Here is a 26,129-nt window from a genome sequence, read left to right on the forward strand (position 1 = left end):
TTGCGACTCTACATATAAAAGTGTTAAGTGCTCGTTGAAGAAACGCAGGGGATTTCTTAAACAAAGTAAATCTGAAAAATGAGAAATGTTGATGTAAACTTTTTCTTAGGAAAGTACTTTTAATAGAAATGAAAATTTGCTATGCAGATCTGTCTGGTGAGAGAAGATAGTTCTCCATTAGGGAGTCAGTGAAAGAAAATACTGGATGGACTGGATTGATTAACAGCCTCAAACTCAAAAAAGAAGCTTAGTAAAGCAGAAAAGCCTCATTATCCGCACTGCATAAGATGGCACACAATAGTGGGAGCAAAGAGAAAAAAATACTCTTATAGAGCTAGATTAAAGCCCATACACACCCATGGTACACTCACACAGGTGTTTCCACTTAATTTGACTGATAAGCCCTCATCTAAGGACTGTAGCTATATACATACTGTGCATGTTTAAAATCTCCCAAACTATTATTAGTTTTGGTGCACCTGTTAGGCCGCAACAACATCCACCTTCATCCTGTTCAACAACTCAGTATGTTCCAAATAAACCACGTAATACAAACAATTTGAATGCCTGTTCTGTATGGCCACACTGGAAGGTTAGCAAGAGGCAGGGTGAACACACTTCTTTTGATGGAATCTGAAATTGTTCATGGTTTGTTAACAAAATGGTAAAATTACAAAGGCAGATGTGGCCTCAATTTCCCAGTAGACACCTTTCACAGCAGACATTTTGATTTGATAAAGCAGTAAAAGCAAAGGTGAAATTAAAAACATTAATGATGGCCACATTCCATTTAGGCAAGCCAGCCTCAGAACTCTAATATTTATTTATCATGCCTCTCCGACATGGCTTGCTAGGACACTTAATGAAATAGAGCCGTCAATTATTGTGATAATTTGCACCTATGCTGTTTCTGCTTTGACCAACCACTATCTATGAAAAGGGTGTATGAAAAAGGGGATCTTACACTGTTAAATGACTATGTTCTTCGTTTGACGCAGGCTTAGGCCAATGTATACTTCTTTCCCTTCAATTTAAAACCTGCCAAACAGAGTTGTGATAAAGATCATGTAGTCAACATATCATTCACATTTTTAGTTTACAGAGCCCTAAACTTTTTTCACCGTAAACTCTTTTCCCATGTCAGAAAAGAAATGTTCAGGTGTAATCAATGAAATAAGTACCAACTACTTGCCATTTAGTTGAGCCATTTCAAGAAACCTTATATTAGGCCTACTGGGCTTCCTCTCCAGACAGATTTAGCGTGGATAGTTAACTTTTAATAAGTTAAGTGTTGGTTTGTTTACGTTGTTTGAAAATGATTCTGATTGGTCAGTTAATATCGAACGTCAAGTCCTCGGTTACTGATTGGCTGAGGGTGGGAGCAAAACACATTATGGGCGTGTTAAAGCTAACGTTCGCTTGCTAGCAATCCTGGTGTTAAGTTATATGAGCTGCGGTTACTGACAGTTGCCGCCGCCGCTATGTCATATTGAACCGCAGCTTCTGCAAACAATTCTGGACTTTTCTCAGCTAGTCCATCTTCGGCGTTACTGTAAGTGAAGCCGGTTCATAGTCAAATCTGTGCTTGGGGTGATACTAACTCTATAGACCAGTACAAACACTTGCTAGCTGTAGTATGGATTTACCTCATCAGCTTCTGATATACTGGACTGATGTAAGGTGAGTTGGCCAGCAGTGTTGGCTGGTTAGTGGTCCTAATGTTTCTGGTCCAATGTGTGGCTGTGTTGTTTTAATTAGCTGTCCTTTTTGAATTGTTTACTTTAAAGATGTGACCACTCATTTTAGGTGCTCTTAACACAACTCATTGTTGAATTTTTTTTTTTTTTGGAATCACATTAGATCCTACTTATTTAAAGATGCCCATCTCTTAATATTTGAGTGACAAGACTGCTGTTGGCTTATGTTGAAGATCCAGCTGGTAAACTTCCTTTGAGAAGAAGGACAAGGGAATTTTTTAACTAAATGTGTTGCATTTTCCTAGTTTTACTCGCTGTACGTGTATGTATTTTACCGAAAACGTTTTAATATAGTGGGTCACTTACCAATCCTAAAGAACAAACCCCTCAAAATGTAGTATTGTCCTCAGACTGTTTGGCAGCTCATGGACTAACTGAACATGACACCCCATTTCACCTGAACGTGTTTGGCTAAAACAGAAGTTTGAAAATCTTATTTTCTAACCTCCAGGTTGCTGCTACACTTGTTAACATCGAGCACGGTGAGGAGACACAACATGGATCCCAGAGAGGTAAGAAAAGTGTTGATAAATAGGCCGAAAGACACATGAAGGAGAAAAAGAAGGTGAGATGTACCAATGACAGTTTTATTTTCACCTCGGAGAGTGAGAAATTGAACAGATGGTTCCTCACACAAAAACACATTTCTTCTTTTCATCAGTTATGTTCAGTTGGGATCATTTTGAGCACCGAGATCAGGATTTCTTGCTTAATGGATGTATTTGTGAAAATGTGGGTAAGCCTGTGTTTGATTAGTTCTCACTGCGCTTCTCTTCCTCGAAATCATCCCTGTGTCATTAAAACGCTGCTGCTACACACATACACACTCACACAAACGCATTGTCTGTGTGGGTGTGTGTATCTGCATGTGTCTGTAATATCTGAAATGGCATCTCGTTGTCTTACCCTTCATTACTGTGTGTCTGTGTGGGCATCGATGTGAATGTCTGTGTGTGTAATGAGGAAAACTGCCATTTGGGAAAACCAATTACCACAGGTAAATAACATAACCCTTCGCTCTAAGATTTAGACAAACAATGAATTTTTAAAGAGCAAAAAGCTTCTTGTACACACACACACACACACACACACACACACACACACACACACACACACACACACACACACACACACACACACACACACACACACACTGTTTTGGTATACTTGTGAGAGCATTGCATTGCCTGACATTCTTCATTTACCCATTCCACAATCCTAGAATTTACCTTGTTAAATTAACCTCAAGCTGTATGTCTTTAACTATGAAGTCATCTTTTATACTCTTTTGATTGTGTGCTGTTAGGTTTTCTCATAAGTCCTCACAAATTTAGATAAACTCTGACGCGTCCACACATTTCCCCCTGGGACTAAGTGTAATTATGAGTTTGGCCTGACATGGTTGGATAATAAAACAGATTTCTGAGGGAAGTAAGGAGAGAAAATTAAAGTGTTGGAGTGTACAATTCTTAATTAAAACCACGCAGTGTTTATAGTGTGCAGGACACCGAGAGAGACAGAGAGGAGGAGGGAGAGCAGGGGATGAAGAAGAGCATGGATGGAGGGAGAGGGGAGGGTCACAGTTTGTGAAGAGGGAGGGTTATCATATTTTCACAGGAATTTCCTCATTTAAAATCTTCATTAGGCGCTTCCTCACTTTATATTTGTTCTCAGCTCCTCCATCATGCCACAGCAGCCTCTGGTCCTTGGCTGTATGGAGTGATATTCTCCTCCTGTGTGTGTGTGTGTGTGTGTGTGTGTGTGTGTGTGTGTGTGTGTGTGTGTGTGTGTGTGTGTGTGTGTGTGTGTGTGTGTGTGTGTGTGTGTGTGTGTGTGTGTGTGTGTGTGTGTGTGTGTGTGTGTGTGTGTGTGTGTGTGTGTGTGTGTGACAGAGTGAAAGACTGAGCTAAACCTGCGTGTCCAAGTACATGTGCATGCTGGCTCCTGATTATCCATTGAGTTTATTAATTACAACTCTTTGTCATTCGTCCAGGTTCTATCAGTTCCCACACAGAAAACTCTTCCCTCTTCTCTGCCATCTTTTTCTTTATTTCATTTAGTTGCTGCCTCACTCCGCTTCTTCCTCACTCTCCTCCCACCTCTCACGAAAAGAACAAACACCGGTGTTGCATCAAAAAACCATAGAGTTTTACCCCGTGAATAAATTATTTTCTCTTCTCCACACAGTATCTTTTACAGCTGTCAGTGCAGCACAAGCCTGTTGATTTGATCATCTTTTCTTCTTGGTAAATATGCCTGTCTGGATATAATCGCACACATAGGGAGAGGGACAGATCTTAATCTGACTAATCCTGGATTACATCTCTGCTATGAGACGCTGTATGCGAGCGGTTCTTTGTCTGATATTTGAATGAGTGAATGTGTGGGTCTTTTTGCAGCCTCATTTATTCTTTATTTTCCATTTGTATCCCCATAAGCTTTGAACAAAGTAGTTAGTCTTCCTGGGTGAGGGTCAAAATGGAAGGGGGTGAGGGTCAAAGGAATTTATATTAAAATAACTTTTTAGTTGACAAAACTAAAACAGACTTCATCTCCTAAGTTGACAGATGCATTTATCAGTAGTTTTTGTGGTACTGATTAACAACCTATTCACTCTTGAGGAATAAGGACTTGTCAAATAAATTCTATACAGCTGTGGAACAAATTAAGAGACCACTTCAGTATCATCATTTTCTCATGTTTTATTATGTATAGGTATGTCTTTGAGTTAAATGATTTTCTTATTTTTTATTGTATTACTACTACTGAGAATTTGTCTCTGTGTTAGAATTCAACAGACACTGGAATGGCTGCCATACATGTAGAGATAAAGATTTAAGAAAAATATGGAGTGGTCTCTTAATTTTTTCCGGAGCTGTATATAAGGTCAACATTAAAAATGTCAATGAAAATTGAAAACATCAGAATAACATTAAACCAGTGGCAGGAATATGTATCTGGTTGTGCACGATACATGCAGTGCTGTACAACCATGAACCAGTCAAAAAAACCTCTCTCACTAGGAGAAAGATTTCACCTGGCATCCAACAAATATGGTTTATATTCAAGTGCTTGACTATGTTTACAAATATAGACCAGTATAAGTCAGTCACATCACCTGAGATAATTATACCATCAATAATCTGACCTTTCTGTAATGTTATATTCCAGAGAGAAGAAACACAGTGCCTGCTGTGCATCACACCGACAAATTCCATAAACCGTTGTGTACAGGTTTTCCATAAAGAGGTGGGGTGTGTTATTCTTGTGACATTTTGCATAAATAACAGGACTTATGCAAATTGTAATTTCACCCCCCCATGTTAGCCAGGAACGTTCTTTTCACACACATTAGCACAGAAAGAACAATGATGTAGCTGACTGATGGCAGTCTATCTGCCTACTGTGTGTGTGTGTGTGTGTGTGTGTGTTTTATTTGTATGGATGCAATGTGACGGTGTTCGTTTTCATTAACAGCTCTGACATTTTCATATTTGAGAGCACTGAACAAATCGGGTTTTCACTTTTCCTCTCTGACAACCTAATATTCCACTTTAATAACACTGTGAACAGTATTCATGGTGTGTATTTTTGAGGTGTGTATGTGTGTGTGTGTGTGTGTGTGTGTGTGTGTGTGTGTGTGTGTGTGTGTGTGTGTGTGTGTGTGTGTGTGTGTGTGTGTGTGTGTGTGTGTGCGTCATCCTATGTTTATGTGAAGCTGTGTGCCATCTATTAACACATATATGACCTCTTTCCCCTGTCTGCTCCACAAAGGCTTCAGCTTTCCTGCATGACTGAACACATACAATGCATCTGTCCAAGTAGCCCGCAACAACCAAAACACACCCGTCCCTGACCCACATGTGTTATTGGTGTCTGTCGCCAAACATACCACACACACAAACACACACGCTCACATCCATGCATGAACACCTAAGAGATGTCAGAGGAGACGTCAGTAATGGAAACTTCAAACATGTGATGAACGAGAAATACAGAATAGCCCTGCTACTGACCATCAAATATACCTCAAATTATTAGTAAAATACATAATATACAGGAGGGGGAAAAAATGCTTCACCCACTTTGACCCTTAAATCAAAATCTTTGTGCTCTGATGTCTAAAAGAGCCTCTTTGCACCTATCTTTATTGCCCGTCACTCTTAAGGATCATCAGGTTGATCCTGAACCCAATTTGTCTCCTGGTAATCAAGAGCGACCCAATTTCAGGCTGGTCTTAAATGATAATCTTCTCTGGTAATCTCAACTAGCCAGACATGTATTCAGGCCAGTCAGGCTCAGCAACAATTCAATTTGTACTTATTTAAAACGCAGAATATTGAACTACTGCAATGAGACTAACACCAGCTGTCTCACGTGCAATACATTCTGATGTCAACAGCCCTCCTCTCAAAGGGACATGCACATCTACGTCAATTTTTTCTAGTAACTTATTCGAACACTGGATAAACATTAATATACCAGTCAAAACCTGTTACAGATAATTTGCTTTATGAAAAGTTTAAGGTTCATTCTTGCCCTTGGAAACCATCCTCAAGCAAACTGGCTCAAGTTTTGACCTATAGGTTCTCTGGAACATTCAATGGGATAACCTGCTCTTCAGCTAATGTCAAGTCCTACTGGAATTATTAAGGATCACATTTCAAGTTTTGTTCAGATAACACATGGGCAAACTCCTCTACTTGTAGCAGGTTGTAGGATATCAAAGTCAAACTCTCTCTCCACTTTCCTGTCACTCTTCACTGTCCTATCCGATTAGGATAAGGCAAAAAGCCCCCAAAATATCCTAAAAATAAAATAAAAAATGGGAGCCTGTGGTGAGAGAGTTCTGTCAGTACTTTATAGTGCGATTAGTTGTATTTGATCACAGGAGGTCTTTATTGGTGATAAGATGTATAATTTATATACAAGGACAGAAGTTTAGCTTGGTCTTCATCACATATGGGTTAACCTTTACATTCACCTAAGTAAATATCTTATCCTCGAAAACTGAGTAGAATTGAGACTGCAATTTAATTCTATATCTCATCTGTTGTGATCTACTTAAAGTGAAAGTGTGTAAAGGCAATACTAGCAGAAATTGAATACTATTTGCATATTTCTGTTTTTGTTTGTGTATAATCTCCTGAAACAAGAACCTTTTGGTTTTAATCACCTTGGAAATAACTTGGTATAGCTACATACAGATCCAGTATTTACAAAGCAATGATAATCATGAGGATAGTGTTTCTGTTCACCTGTTGTCTTTAAATCCAATATTTACTTTGTTCAACAGCTATTTACTGACTGTATCTGCAACCAAGTTGGTTTTGTGAATCTTTTCACCCAAAACCGCTGCCTGCTGCGACAGAAAACAATGCTTTGAGAGCACTTTTTAAGGTGCCCTGTGGAGTTTTTTGTAAAAGAAAAAACAGTTATGCTTACATCCAGTGTTTTTCACCAGGGTGCATTGTGCCTCCTTTAACGTTACGCACAGGGAGCACATTTCCTTCCTCATAAAACATTACAAAGCAGATTCTTTCTTTTTTTTTGGAGTATCATAAATCATGCATGGTTTACATTCATGTTTGCTTGCTAGCATTCTTTTACTTCCTAGGATTTGTCAATAAATTATGTTTCCTTTTGTGTTACTGCAGGCAACTGAATGAATGCTCACACCATGTGTGCATACCGACAAACTGAGGACCCACTAACAAAGCATCACACCGTTGCGCTGCTAGTGGTGAAAATTCTACAGGCTGTCTTTGAAACACATATTAGTCCATACCACTTTTTTAAAAATCCCATTTATGACCAAATAATCTATTGTCATATTAACAATAAGCAAAGGAAGAATAACAGTTTCTTGGATACAGTAAACTTCCTATTTTAAGATTATTTCATTTCTTTTAAACGTTGGAAATGATGCAGTATTATTATCTGAACTCGGGTCACAGCATTTCTTTGGTTATGTATTTTTGAGTCTGCTGGGTCCGATCTAATATCAGTATACTGCTTCAATTGTGGTGTGATTCACTTATCAAAAATCGGACTAAAGTCACTGATTCCTGTAAATATGAAACGATGGATAATTGCATTGCAATCATAGCAGTCGCAACTCTTTTTAGTATCGGACATGAACAGTGTAGTACCTCACCTTAATACACAGATTTGAACATATTTTTGTATAAAAAACAGTGATTTGCCTTCACCCTATTTTGTATCAAAGCTCACAGTTTATTTTTATTTCATAAGACCTCTGTTTTTATGTAGAAACCTACTTACCAGAAGTTAATAATCCATCACTGTGAACATAATTTCTTCAAGTCTATCAATACATCAAATGAGTTGCCATAGCAATTGAACTCTTGCACCAGTTTGAATGTAACGTCTACTTAACCTCGAATTCAAATACACTCCTTTGGCATACATTGAAGGAATTGCAAGATAAAATAAATGATATCCTTCATGTCCTTCATGCCTAATGGCACAAGGCTTTTTAACCTGAAATACTTAATGATGCAAATATTCTTTTTGAGCATTCAAACTATTTGATTTACATCATTCTCAAATAATTAATGATAATCATTGTATTCATACTTTGTTGTTCCTCAACCACCTACATATGCTTAAAATACTATATTAGATGTATTTGTGTTTATTTAGGCAATGTAGTCAAACTGCAGGGTGCATTAAGGGGTAAAATACATACATGTGGAAAATACTGGTGTTCTTACAGCTTTTATCAGGAGAATAATCCAAAAATGATGTAAGGACTCATTTAATATCAAGAAAGGCGACCCTGCTGCTGGTATGACCAGTTTGGTACTTGTAATAGTAAAGCTATGACTTCCTGATTGTGTGTGAATCTGGGTTTAACATTTGTATCAGCCTCCATGGACTGTTAAAGTTACTTTAGTGTTCAAACGATCTGCTTCTGTAATCCAACTGCGTTACCACAGAAAGTCAAGTCAGTTATTTTTGCGCCAGGAACAAATCCCCAAACCTTTATATTGTGGGTATCTGAAACAACAACAAACAGTAGTGCTGCAGAACTTAATCCCACCTTTTGATTTTATTTCCACTGTTCTCTGCCCTCACTTGGGATGAGATCCAGCGAGAAACTGTAAGCACTGCTCAGGAGGTGATACAAAATGCAGTTTTCAGGTTCTTTCAGTTCAACCATGTCAGTAGTAGGTCCTCAAAACAAAACAACGACTTCCAACATGCACATTAAAAATGGTCGCCATTTTACCTTTAGGATCTCCAATATTTTATTGACTAGACAGTAACAACCTGAACAGCGTGTACTTCTGACAGTCGCAATTATGTAATCACAGTGAATGTTATAAGCATCTCATAATACCTCAAGAGAGATACATCTCGCATGAGAGAGCGCACACCGCTAGCATGAAGTCCATGGCACTGGGAAGCAGGGAGGTCTGCATGGGGCAGAGAGCCGCATTAACCGAAGCCATCCTACTATAGCTGTATAGGGAAAAATACTCAAGAGTTAGAATCACAATTGACACCAGGGCACAGCTATTTTCATAGTAACATTTCCAGCATGAGGTAACTTCCAGGAAAAGGCTGGCAATAACAATCATTAACATAAGGTCACTCTATTTTACTTTAATAGAGCAGCAGCTTCACGTCCTTCGGTCATTGAGTTTCATCTCTAACATATATTTTCTACAGACTGCACTGTCCGTCCTTCTTTCAGTGCGTCCACCAACCACACGTCGTCTTTTCTCTGGTTATGTCGTATTTAAATAGTGCTGGAGCATTATGATGGCTGATGTCAGGCAACGCACACGCACACGCACACTCGCACGAGCATCGTATTAACATTTATAAATAAAACTGCCAACAAAAACACGACAAGAGACCATGGTATTGAGCCAAACTCTTCAAAGACAACTTCTGACAGAATTCTTCATGAGTCTGAATAAAAAGTCAAGAAAATAAAGAAAAACAAGAAAACATTATTCCCCCCTCCCCCCCGGTGTGTCTGTGTGTCTGTGTGTGTGTGTGTGTGTGTGTGTGTGTGTGTGTGTGTGTGTGTGTGTGTGTGTGTGTGTGTGTGTGTGTTTCAGTGTTCAACGGTAAATAGCTGAGAGATTATTCTTTCCATTGCTTGTGATCATCAGCTTAATTATTGAATCCGTATTTTTGTTTGTGTGTAGCCTTTTTTTTTGAATGAAGTTTCTCTTACTGCAAATGATGTCCTTTTTGGAAAGCAACTTAATTGCTGTGTGTGTGCTTAGGCCAGCAATATGATTTGTTAAAAAAAGGCGTTTAATGGTTAGGGAATCCTTGGTGCGAAACCATATTAAAAAGCAGCTTGTTAACAATGAAATACAATGCCATTCAAATACTAATTGCAGGATCAAACGCTAGAAAAATATGGACAGAAACCACAGGCATAAAATTAGTAATGGGATGATTAAAGCCAAAATCAGCCTTGAAAATTAGCCTGCTTCACCTTACCCTACCCACAGTAACCAGAATAATAGAAACAACAAGGCATACGTTTTTGTAGATGAATGGCTAAAACCAAGTTTACGCGGACAGAAATATGCGTACTGTATGCTTTCTTTTCCTCAGATTTGGAAAGCCACTCTGGTACTGTTTTATTCATCACAATAGTTTTTAATTTCAGAATAAATGCTATGTTGATAGATTGGTAAGACATTTTTGGAATCGCGTTTCAACACAGTCTTGCTTGGATATAGATGACAAAACAATTCCCTCTATCATATTTGTCGGTTTGATGTAAAAATACAGCAAGCTGATTGTTGGCTATTCTGTCAAAAGATCATGTTCTTCTTTGAAAGGTGATCAATGTTATGAGTATCAGCAGGGACGTGTACAGACATTTTGGGGGGCAGGAGCTCAAGTGAGAAAAAGGGCACTTCCCATAATCCTTAATAAAAAAAAAGCGTGTTAAAACAAAATGTGAAATATAGTTGCACATGACTTACTGACCAATAAATGCATGCAAATTAGCGCATTTTAATTAGGCCTAGTTAATGCCTAATTTACATATCAATGGGGCGATTGTGATGACGTTATGAGATACACATTTTACTGTATTCACCTGTAGTGTCTCCCCTTAAGTACAGTACATTAGCCTGTATGCCCATGATAAATTGCCTTAGCTAAACCTTGAGCTAACTTATCCATTACTTAGTACCTTAGTTTACTATATTTGTTTTTGTCTTTTGGGCTAATTAGCTGTAATCTCGAGGCACTGGCAGTTTAGTCATTTGTTCATCCCCACTCACCTTAAGACAAGCCAAGAAAAGCTAGCATAACAAGGGACTGTAAGGTGGGAGGGGCTGCTACCTGTGTGTCTGAAGTGACTGTCCGCACCGCTGTGCAGGAGACGTGGCGGGAGGGAGGCTAGAGAGAGCATCGGAACTTGACGGACTAATCTCCCGACCTGATATCTTTTTTTTTTATTCAATCAATATATTTTTGGAAAGGCAAACAGGAGTAGCTATATATTCATTTATTTAGAAAAAGCACCCCATAAAAAGGGCACTTTCTCTGGGGGAAGAATAAGGGCAGGCGCTCAAGCCCACTTTGATGTCTGTGTGTGCACGTGCCTGAGTGTCAGGGTAGATTTGATTCTCTTCGGTTTTGAAGACAGAAACATGGTATATAAAAAATGCTTCGTGGCCTGAGGCTGTTTACGATAATATTAATATTGAACAGTTTTTCAAATTAAGGTATGTTTACCAATATTTGTTCACATGTCTTATAGTTTAAATAATATAACATGAACGCATCGATATAACTTTCTTTTTTACCGTTGCACTTCGCCAGATTGTCTATTGTTTCGCTGTAGCCATAGTGTTCAAGATGTCTTAGCTTGCCCCCTGTATAGATGTGTCCGCCTTTTCTCATTGACTGTCACTCACTGACCTTAACAAAAGGTCTCGGGGACTCTGTTTGCTTTACCTGCTCTGCCCTTAAGTCATGCTCTTAGGCACATACAAGAAAAGCTGCAAGAAGGTTCATGCAAAAATATAGTTCATCTTCAGTGACGTTACTTATGTATACAATTCAAGGACAAAAGGGATTCTTTAAAAATGTAAAACAATCAAAAAACGGATACCCAGTTTAATATGTTGTCATTATTAATTTATACATTTGATAGTATTGAAAGTACCACATCTATAAAAACAGATCTACATCCCATACGATTTAAAGGCATTTCAAGGCTCATATTTTGTAGTAGTTTTGTATTTGAAGTTTGAATTCCCTGTGTCGTGATATTTTCACGAAGGATTTATCCTGTAGGTCATGTGATCCAAAAAACCCCATAAGATTAACACTTCCCCTGTTCTTATGAACACTGAAACACTGACACTGTACCAAAACACAGATGGTGACCTTTTCTCCAACATGCCGGTATTTCACTGATGAATACACTTGTGTTATGCCCCGCTCTCACTTTTAAAGACCAGCTTCTCAATCTTTATTAGGGTCCTATTCTTGTTCCTCTTGTTGAAAGTTGGAAGTTCTGAATGATTCAGTGAAAAGGTGAATTGATGGAAATGTGACTGCTGTATTGACATATTGGATTGCTGATCACAGGTTGTAAATATTTCACTGAGAGGTTTTTTTTATACAAGCTCTTTGTAAGGAATCAGTCTTAGCAACACAAACACATTCAGTAGCAGCAAGTGTGTGTTTATTCTTTGTCTTGTTGTAGTCTTTTTATGCTCTGTTGCTCCATCGACGGTGTCTGTTTCCAGCGTCAGGAGTACTTCAATTTGACAGACTTCATGAAACTGTGTTTAGCAATTTATATGCAAAGCAGAGAGAAGGAGAACACATCTACTGGAATGATACACGGTTAACAGCGAGAGATGTAATTGGACAGAAGGTTGCTGGATGTGGATGTGAGAGCTTGCTTTGCAGACAGCATAAAGAGACGCGCACAAACACGCACACGTTCAATTTAGACACCTAGTCAGAAACAAGAGACTTTGTCAGAGCTCTTTAGCAGAGGTCCAAGGTAAAGATGATGCTTGGTGAAGTCTATTCATCAGACCTGAGCGGGGGCTCTGCAGTCCTTCTGTTTCTCCTGCAGGCCATTGAAAGTGGAGGTTGTCGATATTTAATGCAAACTGAAGAGTGTGTATTTGTGACTTGTGTCACTGGAAGGGTGTGCTTGGATGTAGGTACAGGAGTAGGAGGAACATCAATGCCTAATTGGGGTGTGTTTGCAAATACTGTATGTATTCGTTATTCTGTGACTATTTCGTGGGTGAGAAGTGAGTACAGCGATCTACAGTGTGTGCAAATGCATGCATCGGGGTCTCTACACTGTTACTGCTTGACCTTGCTCAGAGACAAGGTCATTCATCCATACACATTTACATAAAACAATTTTATTTATTTGTGGCTTATCCAAATATTTCTCCTCCACAGAAGGAACATTCAGGCATTATCTACTAGTTTCACAAATGTCAAAGTTCATAGTATCATCATTTGATACATTCCTCCGTATTCTCTCAGAAGACAGAAGTGGAGGTGGCGGCGTATCAGAGCAGTTGTTGCCGTCAGCAGAGTTGTCATGTTATAGTAAATTATTGTTTGAGTTGGTCTACGACAAATTCTTAACATCAAATCTTCTGACTTCAAAACACTACAGCAGTAAATAGTATATTGGAGTATCATATTTAGAGGTGTTTTATTTTGCTTGTTTAAGTTATGTAATGTCATTATGTAAAGAAGATGATGAAGCACTGAGTGAGTACCTGCCTTATCCATCAACAGCCCTCAGACATTTTTGACAGCAAAATCCAGCCCAAGAGGGATTTTTGGTTCTCCATTATATTATGAACCTTCTCAAGGCCAACTGGTTCTCTGCATTAGTAGTGTAGCACAATGATTCCCCGCTTTTTTGTATTATTGGCCCCTTCAAATTAAGTGTGTCTGCCTGCAGCCGCTCATCACATGAATGTGTCTCCAAATGGAGAGCACTTTAACCAAGGAGTTCTTTTTCCTTTTTAAATCACTCAGATTGTTTCACGTGGCTGTCTAACTGTCTTTTCCTATTAAAATTCAAATCTAAATTTGAGTAGCAGAACATTACTTTTTTCTTTTCTGTCTGAATAATCACCTCATGACTCCTCAGATATAAATGTGTCTTAGATTTGGAACCACCGGTGTAATGTGCAATATATGTTTAGTCCCTCAGCAGAGGTAAAACTCACCTGAACTCATCGAATAGTGTTTTTCTGTAGATTGGAGACACATTTAGAAATGTTGAAAAGTATAAAACATTTTATTTGAACTGTAATACTAAAAAATCTTGACATAGAGTCAAAGTCAGTCACTGTCAAAAGCATCTTCCTCCTTCCCTCTTTCTCGTCTGATCTGGTATTAAACAAATCAGCTATGAGCTTTCAAACCATATTTTACACAACAGTGAGAGAAGGAGAGAGAGCGAGCCAGACAGGAACACCGGAGAGAGACAGAAACACACAGACACACACTTGTACAGAAAGACCAGTGGAGAGTGAGTAAGGAGGCCTTGGACTGGGGCTTAAGAGCTCTCATACATCATCTCATTACCTCTACTGTGTGCATAAGGGTGTGTTTCACATTTCTCGTTGTGTGTGTTTTCTCATTTGTGTCTGCATGTTCTTTGATGTTTGTGTACGTGCAAGAATGTGCGTGGTTTTGCATTCCGTGGGTGAGTAGCCAGCAGACAGATGCTATTATTTGCATGTAAATGTTTCCTCTGCTGCTGCCATCCATCACCAAAGATTTCTGCCGTCTTCGGACAGGCAAACGCTGGTATGGCTCCAGCGTGCTGCTGCGCTGACTAACATCGGTTTACACACCAGTGCATTGATACCAGGATGAATGGTATCAGAGTCTCAGATCATATCTGCCATGTCAACGTGGAACACTGAGCAGAGAAGTAGATGGGATAAATGATGGGGGGCACGGTTGCACTTCAATCAAGAACACTGAAGACATTGGTCGATAATATCAGAAGAACAGCTTAGCGCAGGGAGGCTGACCAGCAGACAGTCTGCTTCAGGGACGGTATTTGGCAAACTGCCCAACAGTTCTGAGATGAATTTTGAAGATGGCTACTATTCTTTTGAGTAGCAGAGCAGCTGTGGTTGGAAGTTAGACATCTATGATGATAATTAAAGCATATTCTCTAAAAGCATGATCAAATCCTATCCTCTAAGAATAATGTTTGGTATGCTTTAGAAAAGTTAATGCCAATATTCTATTTTTATCAACAAAGTTCAATACCAGTTTTAATGAATATACAAGTCACAAGGGTCAGTGCATGGACTCATACACTCACATACACACAACCCACCAAGTCTAAGCACATTTTTAAAATATTCAGGTTCACCATCCTTTTAATCTAACTGGTTGTTGTGGTGCCGTCAATATGCATGACTTTATGTGATTGCTCTGAGTTTATTTACACATATGCAAATCTTTACATTTAAATTGGCATGCTGTCGATACAAGAGTGGTGGTAGTTTGTGTCAACCAAAACACACTTAAAGAAAAACTGTGTTGCAGTTTGAAAATATGTTTCTGGTGCCTCATTTAAATGTTTGATGTAACAAATAATGTAAAAAAAAGACAGACTATATAGACGCATGTCAAAAAAATCTTTAAGCAGGCAATGCAGGAAGAAATACAGTTTGCTTTCACACCTCTGAGTTCAGAAGTTATTTGCCAAAAATTAGCCTGGCAGTATTGGATCTGGAGATGTACCAAAATCTAATCAGTTGCTCCTTGGAATAACTTTCCACCAAATGTCACTGAAGCCTGTTAGCAATCTTGTTTGTTTTTAAATATTTGCAACACACAAAAGGTAAGCTTTTTTTATCAAAGTTCTGGCAACCTAAATAACTGCATACATGTTCAGTTCATTTCTCCTAGATGGAGGCTCTGTCAATGTTTGTCTGTCACTGCTACTTAGCTGTTCCCTCCAAGTACCTCAAGAGAAGCATAAATGTGTCACTAAGATTAGTTCAAGCGTACACTTTCTGTTTGAAGCTCGGAACGCATCACACGATGGAGAGCCCAATTATAACCCTGTTTTTACCGTGACAACGGCTTTCAACATTGGGGAAAGTCTCGAGTGGTCTGCAGAAAATAGGACAGGTCAGTTTGGACATTCAACACACATGATCTTTGGAGTTGGTCAGGCTCCTGGATTCAAATCTCGGCGTACCAATCGAGCCTCAAGCTGACTTTCAGAGCAGTTGAGATGATGTTAAACATTTTTTATTTTTAAGAATGAGATTGGAGCAAATTTGAACCCAATCCTTTGATTTCAAATGTTCAACAACTGTGATCTAAAAACAGTTAGCTTGTCGATGACGTGTGATGAGTCTCACATTCACATAGGGTTTAAGAGTGTGAATAAAACAATAAAAAAGCCACTGGTATATTTCAATGAGGAAAGTGCTAGTAGTCATTCATGAAGGCACTGAATGTAAAATATGTTTCTCGTTTGCTGCCTTTTCACTGTGGAATTGATGAACTACTTTTTGTCCGTCGTTTGCACGGGGAAACATCTTTGCAACTTTTGTCTATACTCGGATTAATGTAAGCAATATCAGACAAAAGCGTCTTAAATGTTGATTTCTTTTCTTTTTGAGAGCTTTCATTTTTCTGCTATAGTTTAAATTAACTGCAAAAAGAGCACACACACACACACACACACACACACACACACACACACACACACACACACACACACACACACACACACACACACACACACACACAGGAGGTGCAGAGATGTAATACACAGTGACATGTTTGAGTAAAGTTCAGAAACAGAGTGAGTGAAGCAGGGAATGTCTTTAATATAACAACTACTCATCTACATCAGAAACAAACAAGTTGAAGGCAACACCTCTTCAGACAGCCTTACAGTCTTGCTCTGCGTCTCACACACACAAAGACACGCACACAGAAAACAGGCAAAGAAAAAAAAGTCTGCACTGCCAAAGGAATACACTCTATATTCAGCCTTGTTCTTGTATGCTCATACCCAATATACACTAAGATGGAGACATGGAGGCATCTCAAAGGCATAATTGCTTTGAATAAAATATAATTTGACCTGCATTGGAAATTAATAGAATACCATGAACAGAAGATTAAAAAAATCTAGTGCGCTGTGCTAACCTCTGCAGAATATACTCATGAAATATAAGACCCATCTCTCAAAAGAGAAATGAAGATGTGGCCCTGATGAAAAATGGAATGGCTTTGTAATATCTTGTGCACCTGCGTAAACACAAGTCGAAAGACACATTCTACACGTGTCTTTTTCCACTTGTGACAATCAGAAGATCTTACTATAGATTTAATTGATATTGCACTTGTGGTTTTGTCAGGATACTCATTACTGAAGCAGTGTTGAGAATACAGAGTGACACTGCTTTAAATGAGCTGTTGTGCGGAATGAGAGTCAATGAGACAGCACAGGCATACAGACGGTGTCCGTGATAAGAACAGGTTGCTAGGCACCCTTTTTATCTGGACTGGACTCGATCTCTTTCCAATGAAGCTCACCATCTGTCAGTGAATACTTTATATATACCCTGAGACACTTCCTGGGTGCCAAGGATGATGGGATGGCTAGCAAACAAGTCCAACTTCTAAATAGTTTAACACCTAGAACTGAACTTACATGTTGTTGCCCCCAAGGGGAAAATGGTCTTGCAGCCATGTTACAGACTGGAATGACAATAACTACATAACAACAATATGTATAAAAATCCTACACACACATACAAACACACATAAAACAATGTTAATCCGTAACAAAACGTAACAGAAACATTTAGTTGAGTGCACCCAACCATTCATGGTCTCATCGTCTCTGTCCTCTTCCAAAGCTGTAGGTTAGTTGAAAGCAATAATATTAAAGGTCCCTTATTATGCAAAATGCACTTTTTCTGTCTTTTATACATAAATATGTGTCCCGGTGTGTTAGGAGACTCACAAAGTGTCAGAAAATACAACCCTCTCTCTTTTCCTCCTTACCTCACATCTCTACAAATGAGCTGATCTAGATTTGCTGCCGATATCACGTCAAATCGGATATGTGGGCTGGCTTTACATTGAACTCCTGGCAATGTCCCACCCACGTGACACGTCTCAACCTATCGTCCGCAATATACAGTGGCGAGCTGAATCCCCTCGCAGCACCTCTGTGTCTCTGTGCAGGATGTCTGCAGGAGGGACTCAGAGTTGTAGTATATATAATACATATAATGTCACTGTTCTAGTGGAGACAACTCCACTGAGAAACTGAGAGTTTCAGAAATAATGCTTGATGTGGTTTTGAATATAATATGGGGTTTAATCACGATAGCGTTTAGCTGAGTATCTCCGTTAGAAACTTCTCTCTTCAGACAGAGAGCTGCATGACGCTGCAAAAGGGCGTAGCCAGCTTCAGCTCATTTGCATGAAAGCGACAGTCACAGAATTAGCACTGTCGAAAACGGGGCTGAAATAAAGGGATAGCGGACATGCTAAAATGCATGATCTGTTTGGTATTTTGAGCAAAACACTCCAGAGACATGTTTTATATATATATATGTGAGACCTATAATATATGCCATAAAAGAGCATAATAGGAGACCTTTAAGTTTAAATGATTCAACTTAATATAATTGATTTGAACTAACCTGATACAGCTTTGTGAGATTTGTTGACATAATATATTAAATTAGAGTCAACGTTTCAGTATTTTCAGTGTAATATATAGACTTTAACTCCATGGTGCAGTCTTTTCTTGTTCCCTGTTGACAGATTGACATACCAGTCAATAACATAAAAGGTAATAGCTGACTGTTTTTAGCTTTTTGAGGAGAGTGTCATAAGTTTTTGACTCGCCTTCAAACCAATTTATCCTTTGTAGAAAGTGCAGCTCTCGCTTTTCTTCTTTACAGATTGCCATGTTGATAGTATTTGTATCCCTTAACTTCAATTCAATAATCTGACCCTTTCTAAACACCCAGGAAACTATCAACATGCCTAGTTTGCCTCACACAAAAAGCATTACAGAAAGCTTTTTATGTAATGCTTTCAATCACGGTGCACCTGTTCTGTGTTTTTCTGTGACCCTGGACTTTCCATAACCTTAACCAAGCTGTGTGAGTATTTAGGCAGATATTCTATTGAGAGCTCTGATATTTTGTTGGGAAACAAATGAAATACGTTGTCAGAGAACATTTTGCAAATCCAATGCTCAGGCTCCAACTGCTACGGCTGTTCTTGCAGTTTTATTTCCGCCTGTCATTATGATATGGATTGGACCCTAAGGGGCTTTTCCTAAAGTATTTACACATCAGCAGGGAGAGGACGCTGCATTACGGTTGAAGACGGAAGCATTCAAACTTTTGTGGGTAGTGTGAATCCGCTACAGTCTTTAAAGCTCCTATGGTCTTTTGTATTTATATGTGTGTGTTTTTATGTAAAATGGGGAGAGAAGGAAGCTAGTGTGTGTGTGTGTGTGTGTGTGTGTGTGTGTGTGTGTGTGTGTGTGTGTGTGTGTGTGTGTGTGTGTGTGTGTGTGTGTGTGTGTGTGTGTGTGTGTGTGTGTGTGTGTGTGTGTGTGTGTGTGTGTGTGTGTGTGTGTGTGTGTGTGTGTGTGTGTGTGTGTAATTTGGGACTCTGACCAGTTTGCTGGATCATTCAATGGCAAAACAACTGCAACGGACGGCTGAACAAACCCATTACTCTGGCTCAGTGCTTCTGACACACACACACGTACTGGAGACTCAACAATGACCCGCAGTGACTTCTAGAATACCACATGACCTTCTTTACACTCCGTGGGAAAAGGGCCAGGAATGAACGAAGTTGTGGAGTGGAATAAAAAAGATCGACAGCTAGTGGGAAGAACCGATTGTAAAGAGGATAGAGATTGTTTTAGAAGAGAAAAGGAAAGAAAATGATGAGTTTTTGTGTAAATGGATTTATACTGTTTGTAGTTGTCACCTAAAGTGGGCTTTAGAATATTTCCTATCTACTTCCCTTACCAACCTTATCTAACCTGTACTATCATCAACCGGTGTGTGTGTGTGTGTGTGTGTGTGTGTGTGTGTGTGTGTGTGTGTGTGTGTGTGTGTGTGTGTGTGTGTGTGTCTAAGTTTGTTGGGAGGGAGTGGGCATTAAATTGAGCGATGGAGTGCGCTCATTGATTTCCACAGTAAAGGAAAAGTAATCTTCTCTGAGCTGGGCTCAATGCGTGCGTGTCTGCCAGCTTGCTTGTGTGTGTGTGTAGGTATATGTGTCGCTCTGTGATTGAAACAGTGGTCAGAAAACATTAATACAGATTTGATAGACTCTCCTCATAGCTATATGGCTCCAAAATCAGTTGATATCAGATTATAATTGCAGAAATGGAACAGGAACACTTGTTACCGTTCAAAAAGAAGCCCCCAGAAACCTTGACATCCTTTATTTGTGAGGATGTGGAAGGTTTCAGGTCAGGTTTGCCTCTAAAGCTCTAAATTGCTTTCCAGCGAACTGGTACATGACATTTTTCAACCTGTAGAAAGGAGAAATATGCGGTTTGCCTCGGAGAGCAAGTCACAAGGGCGAATAAAGTGTCAGTGGCTTGTGAGATTTATAATGCAACGTCTGAAATTGAGGGACCTTTTTAATATGAAAAGGGGACTCGTAGCACATTTTTTAACAATATGAGCACTTATACCATGCTCACAGCCTCTGCCCCTGACAAACAGAGCTGTTGTGGATATTTAGACATCTTTATATAAACACAATCATTGAAGTCCATCACTGACACAGACTGTCTGACCTCTCCTCCCTCTTAAAGCTCTGTCCTTTACCACAACAGGAGACACATTAACAAATAAATCAACCTATTTCTTTTTCTTTTAGTAGTGGTCAATTCCAGAGACACACAGAAGACCTTAGTGATGAAACATAACCAAGGTTAATTCAATATAATGTGTTAAGTGTGATTCATCTGTTGGTCGATAGTGAATACAGACTCTCTGTCTGGAGATATTTGTCTTATTGATTTAACAGCTTATTGTTTTTATAATGTATCAGTCATTAGAGGAATGACATTGTTTAGACACATGAAAACATATAAATCTCCCGATAATGGATACTGGTGAAGGGTAAGGTGATAAACCGCCTGCATGTGTGTATCTTTCTGTGTGTGTCTAGACGTGTACATGGGATAAGGAGGTTTTTTTTATCAGTGTGAAAGACCTATCGAGATAAAACCTTAAGAAGTAAATGACATCAAATGTATAAGTAATTAATAGCATGCAGTCTTTTCATCTAAACTTAGCCTTAACCAATAGACTTTACAGTTGGATCATGCAAATAAAAAAGGTTTTATTAGGCTTAAGGAATATTTTACATTTATAAAACATCTCCTGTTTAAGTGATAATGGTCAACCTGGTTTGCCGTTCAAGGTGTCATGTGAACTGTTATGGATGTGTATTTTTTAAATGCTATGGGATAAATGATTTATATCTGAAAACTGTGTTGTTGGGGTGTCGTAGAATACATACAAATATTCAAAATATCTCTTATTGATTACTGCGCTGTTCTAAAATTGCCCCTTAGAGAACATTATTGAACATTTTTTAAATGTCTAGTGTCTTGTCACATAAAGATATCTCAAATGCAGAGTGCACTAAAGAGTAATAGGGGATATAACTATCCAATGATATAAATCCTAAGCATGAACATCCAGCTTTGATTATTTGAGAGAAAAAGCAAGAGCTTGTTTCAAAGATGACCATTTGATCAAAACCATCACAATCACACAGGACAAAATGCATTGTAGAGCAGGATGACAGCATGATGCAACAGAAATGCAGACCAAAAACACATTTAGAGTAATACCAGTGATTGTCTTTGGTTCTAAACCAGAGAGCTACTATGTTCTCTTTCTGCATGTGTAATTAATAGGACATTCTAATCACACATTACTGTGGTTCAACAGCAGATTTCAGCAGTTGCAGCCTCACTCCCTTAATTACGTCTGTTTTGATTAGTTGACTTAAAGTATACCTGCAGGTGGGAAGCAAGGCTCGGTAATGTGATTGCCAATCATACAATCAGAGCAGCTATTATGTTATTATGAACTATGCCTATTCTGCTGTAGCACTCTGTCCTGTTGGTTTAAAAAGAGACGTTTCACTCTGCTACTGCTTTAGTACCACTGCAGGCTGGTACATTATTAGAAATCTTGGTTTTATTTTCCCTTAGTCTGTTGCACCAAATTAGCAGCATGCAATCTGGGATTTGACACATGAGATCATCTCCCCTTTGGACACATTTCACATATGTAAGAGTGTGATGGACAGTCAGCCACTGATCCGCTGATATTTGTTCGGAAGAGTTGATTTTGTAGCATCTAAATGGATGGCTGTAATTACTCGACAGTAATCCTGATGACAGCATCCTACCTTGCATGTGAAAGTGAGAGTTTTGGAAGACATGCAAAATGTTTGCAATTTGTAACATTAATTTGTAATCATTTGTTAAACCGTATCTTCTCATCCATTTTCATTTCATTCACTCTAACATTCAAAATTGCCACGTTTCAACCATAGTCATTAAATAACATTGAGTCACTGAAGGCTGGTTAATTGAAAATGGCACCTTGAAGTTGAACAAGGAAAACACAAACTGCATATCAGGAGGTGTAGAAAAGCAAAAAACAGGCTGAGAATCAGTAAAGCCAGCAAGGTCTACATTTAAGTAAGTTGTAAGTAAGTTACAGATTTAAGGAATTGTATTTTATTGATGTAATACTTATTTGTAGATCTAAAATATGACGCTTCAATTTAGCGTACCATAACCTAATAGTGTAAACAGGATGTTTATGTTCATATAATGTACATTTTGTCACGTTATGTTCGTTACTGTGTTTCATCCCTTTTATACATTGCTGCAAGAAGCTATTCCACCTCCTTCCACCTCAACTCTCATTAATGTTTGATGTTATACATCCTGTTTAAACAAAGCGTTGGACTCATACTGAATGAAACTAAACTATCCTTTTATGTCTTCCAGTATGATTTATCTATTCATATTTATTGTTGAATTGGTAGAACTTTAATACAAAACTTGCATTGAAAAACTGAGTTGAAGTAATAATGTACTGTATGTGTCAGTTAAGATAGTTTTTGCACTAGATGTAAAAGAAATACCCTTAAGAAACTAAATCCTTTGTTTTCTCTGTCAATATTCCTCTCTCTACAGTAAGTGCAGCTTTTTATAAAGAATAAGTAGGTACAACTAATATACACTCTTTCTTCTCACCACAGTCAGGAGAATTGCAACGAGTCATCGGTAAATCACTCTAATAATATCAAGTAAATGTAATGAATTGATCATACTTCAATTTCCATTTCACCAAAAAAGGATTTTTTAAATTTAAAATGGTGAATCAACTTGAAGCAAGCCAGAACTGAAAGGGAAAAAGGGGTACTAGAAATCTTTTGTGCCTAATTCATTTCAAACCTTGGAGACAAATAATGAAAATCCTTTCTGCAGGCTTTAGAGTAAAGAGTGTTGAGCTCGGGGAGTGAAAGTAATAGTGAAGCAAAACTTTAAGATAAACCATGTACCGGGGAAGAAGCTCATGAATGAGGCAAGACAGCATGGCTGTATGTATGAAGATAAAGAGGGAATATAGAGGTTATTTAACATTGTCTTGACGTGACACATACGAAAGCACAAACATTTATCTTCAGTTGCTTCATCCACCAGATGACATCAGCATTTCATCAACCTTGTTTGGCTGTGTTTCAGTAAGTGGACACTCAGTGGACATCCTTTTCTCATCACCCACACATTTTGTTTTCATTCCTGCGGCAGTAAAAGTAATGTGAGACCTGCTGCTAATAAAAAGCCTAACACTGGGGACTTTGAAGATCTTAATGGCATAACTGCTGACGCACGTCGTTGAACGTATAAAAATGTCATCTTGCCCCAGCAATCAATGGCACATGCAAGTATTTAATTACCTGGCATGACTGCAATCTCACCCCCTCCTCACTCTGTATGCTGCTGTTGCTCTGTGCTGCTAATGTGTTTCGGTCTGCATTTTTTTTGCCATTATGTGTTTGATTCCTGCAGCCTAATTTAATTTCCAGTGCTGAAAGCTTCCTAACAATTGCTGTCACTTTGTATGTAAGCGGTGGTGGCAACGGCTCTGCTAATTTCCCTTTCTGCTGAAGCTTAAACCTTATGTTTCGTGTCTTGTCATACGCACAAATGGAGGCTATCACAACAATTACACATTCACGCACACTTCCCAATAGCCTGAGGAAAGCCTGGAGCAGCTCCAATTAACAGCGGCAGCCACTAAACAACACTCGCAAACTCCTCTGTTCTGGGCCTTTTGCGTCATTGTATTTAAAAAAGGCTGTCCTAAAGTTTGTCTTTTGGGATGTGTATTTGCCCTTAAGCCACACAGGACACACTGACACACACAGACAAACACAAATTCTGCCACTGGGAGATGTTTGATCCGTATCTTTCCGACAACTTTTTATCTTTATTACCACAGTCATCATTCTAACCTCCGCAGTGAAATGAACATCTTGCCCCGGAGAGAAAACACACATGCATACACAAGCACGCAATAGCCTATGTGCATAGATAGACACGCACGCACGCACGCACGCACGCACTGTCTAATGGAAAGCTGAGTGTGGGTGGATGTGAAGAAGAATGCTGGTAGGGAAAAGATAGAGGGTCGGATGTAGAGACAGGACCGAGTGATGATTATGGATGAGAGGAAGTAAAGGGAGGTGAAAAACAACGGCAGAAACTCAGAGGGGTGGGAGGTACGTTATGTGTTGAGTAAAAGATGAAAGGGGGATAAAGGAGTTGGAGAGTTTGAGTAGGAGGGTTGGAAAGCAACAACATGGTTTTAAGAATGGTCTTGCAAGAGCTTCTGCACTTAATTCATCTGAATTGGAAAGTAACAAGTGAAGGAGGGGTGGGGGGGGGGGGGGGGGGAATAAGAAAGGGAGAATGTAAAAGCCTTGAGTGTGGCCGGTGATATGCACAATGAATAATGTAAGGACAGATGCTGACAGGAGAGGTGGATAAATGATGAGATGAAAGCAGATATAAAATTAAGAGAAAAGAAAGGGGGGGGGGGGTAACACAAAGGGGTTTGCTAGAATAGATTCAAATTATATAGACCAAAGAAAAGCAGTACAGCATGACATGAGAGTGAGATTTAATTAGGGTAAGAGTTTCATCAAATTGGACTAGAACTAAAATTGCAGCTGTAAAGTTTCTCTCAAAGTTTTTACATTTTTTGGTTTCCAATACCCATTTTTTATACCTGTGGATAAATTCAATCTTTGTCTTTAGGAAATTTTAACCAAAGTTATATTTACAAATGTCTTGAAGGAGCATTTCAACATTTTGGGGCTATAATGCTTATTCACTTCTTTGAGGATGGACATCAATCTCAAGTTGCGTTTCAGACGTGGATCAAGGTGCTTGGATCTTTTTATATATATATTATTTATACTTGCTGAATCTCCCAGAAAGCATCAGGGCAGCATGTTAAACTGAACTACAAAGGTTCGAGCCCCCTTTTTGTTAGAGATGTTCCCATGTGGGCTGAATTGGCCTAGAGCAAGACACACAAAACCATACTAGGGGTCACTGCTGATCTGCTGACCCAGTGCTACCTTTGGATAGACAAACAGACTTACCATCAGTACTTAAAAACAATGAATTCTAAAACATAAATACAGCTTAGGCTGCGGTGAAACTGGCAGCTTGAATCTGATTCGTATCCTGAAATCTGATAAAAGCAAAAATCCACGTGGAAATCAAATCCCCTTGAAACCTTGAAACCTTGAACCTATTGACTTTCAAGCACTTATTTCCTGTGACGCCCTCACCAGCTACACTTAAGCTCTGAACCTTATTTTCAGATACTCTTTGGCCCTGCTTTGTTCAGCGCAACAGAAAAAAGTCCTCCATGAATAAGTTGAACTCTCAACTTCAACTGTGAAATTGACCAGATCTGACAATACAGATGATTTAATGTGGCAGTATAATCGAGACTTTTCTGCACTTCCATCAGCAGTTAGAGGGTCCCTGCATGAGAGGTGATGGAACAGAAGCACTTAAGTTAATTAAGCAGCCTTATCTATGGTCCCCGCGCTCAGAGAAAAAGAGAACAGTTTGAATTGACGATAGCTACGTAATTACCCTTTATCTCCTCTTAGAGAGGTTAGGAGTTCTTTAATGAAGAGCAGTTTTGTTTAAGAGAGAACTGGAATATAAATGGTGGGTGCAGGCATGTGTGTTTGGGC

At 38.9% G+C, this 26,129-nt stretch overlaps 1 long non-coding RNA gene across 1 annotated transcript; it reads left to right on the top strand.

Annotated features, from left to right (window-relative positions):
* The first annotated feature begins 1,462 nt into the window (after positions 1 to 1,462).
* LOC134864170 (uncharacterized) lies at positions 1,463 to 7,599 on the top strand. The gene is made up of 3 exons (XR_010165792.1): positions 1,463 to 1,680; positions 2,209 to 2,269; positions 7,415 to 7,599. It is a non-coding gene; the product is annotated as an uncharacterized LOC134864170 (long non-coding RNA).
* Positions 7,600 to 26,129: the final 18,530 nt, after the last annotated feature.

This window comes from Eleginops maclovinus, chromosome 5 (genome assembly GCF_036324505.1).
Source record: "Eleginops maclovinus isolate JMC-PN-2008 ecotype Puerto Natales chromosome 5, JC_Emac_rtc_rv5, whole genome shotgun sequence".
NCBI classification, from domain to species: domain Eukaryota; kingdom Metazoa; phylum Chordata; class Actinopteri; order Perciformes; family Eleginopidae; genus Eleginops; species Eleginops maclovinus.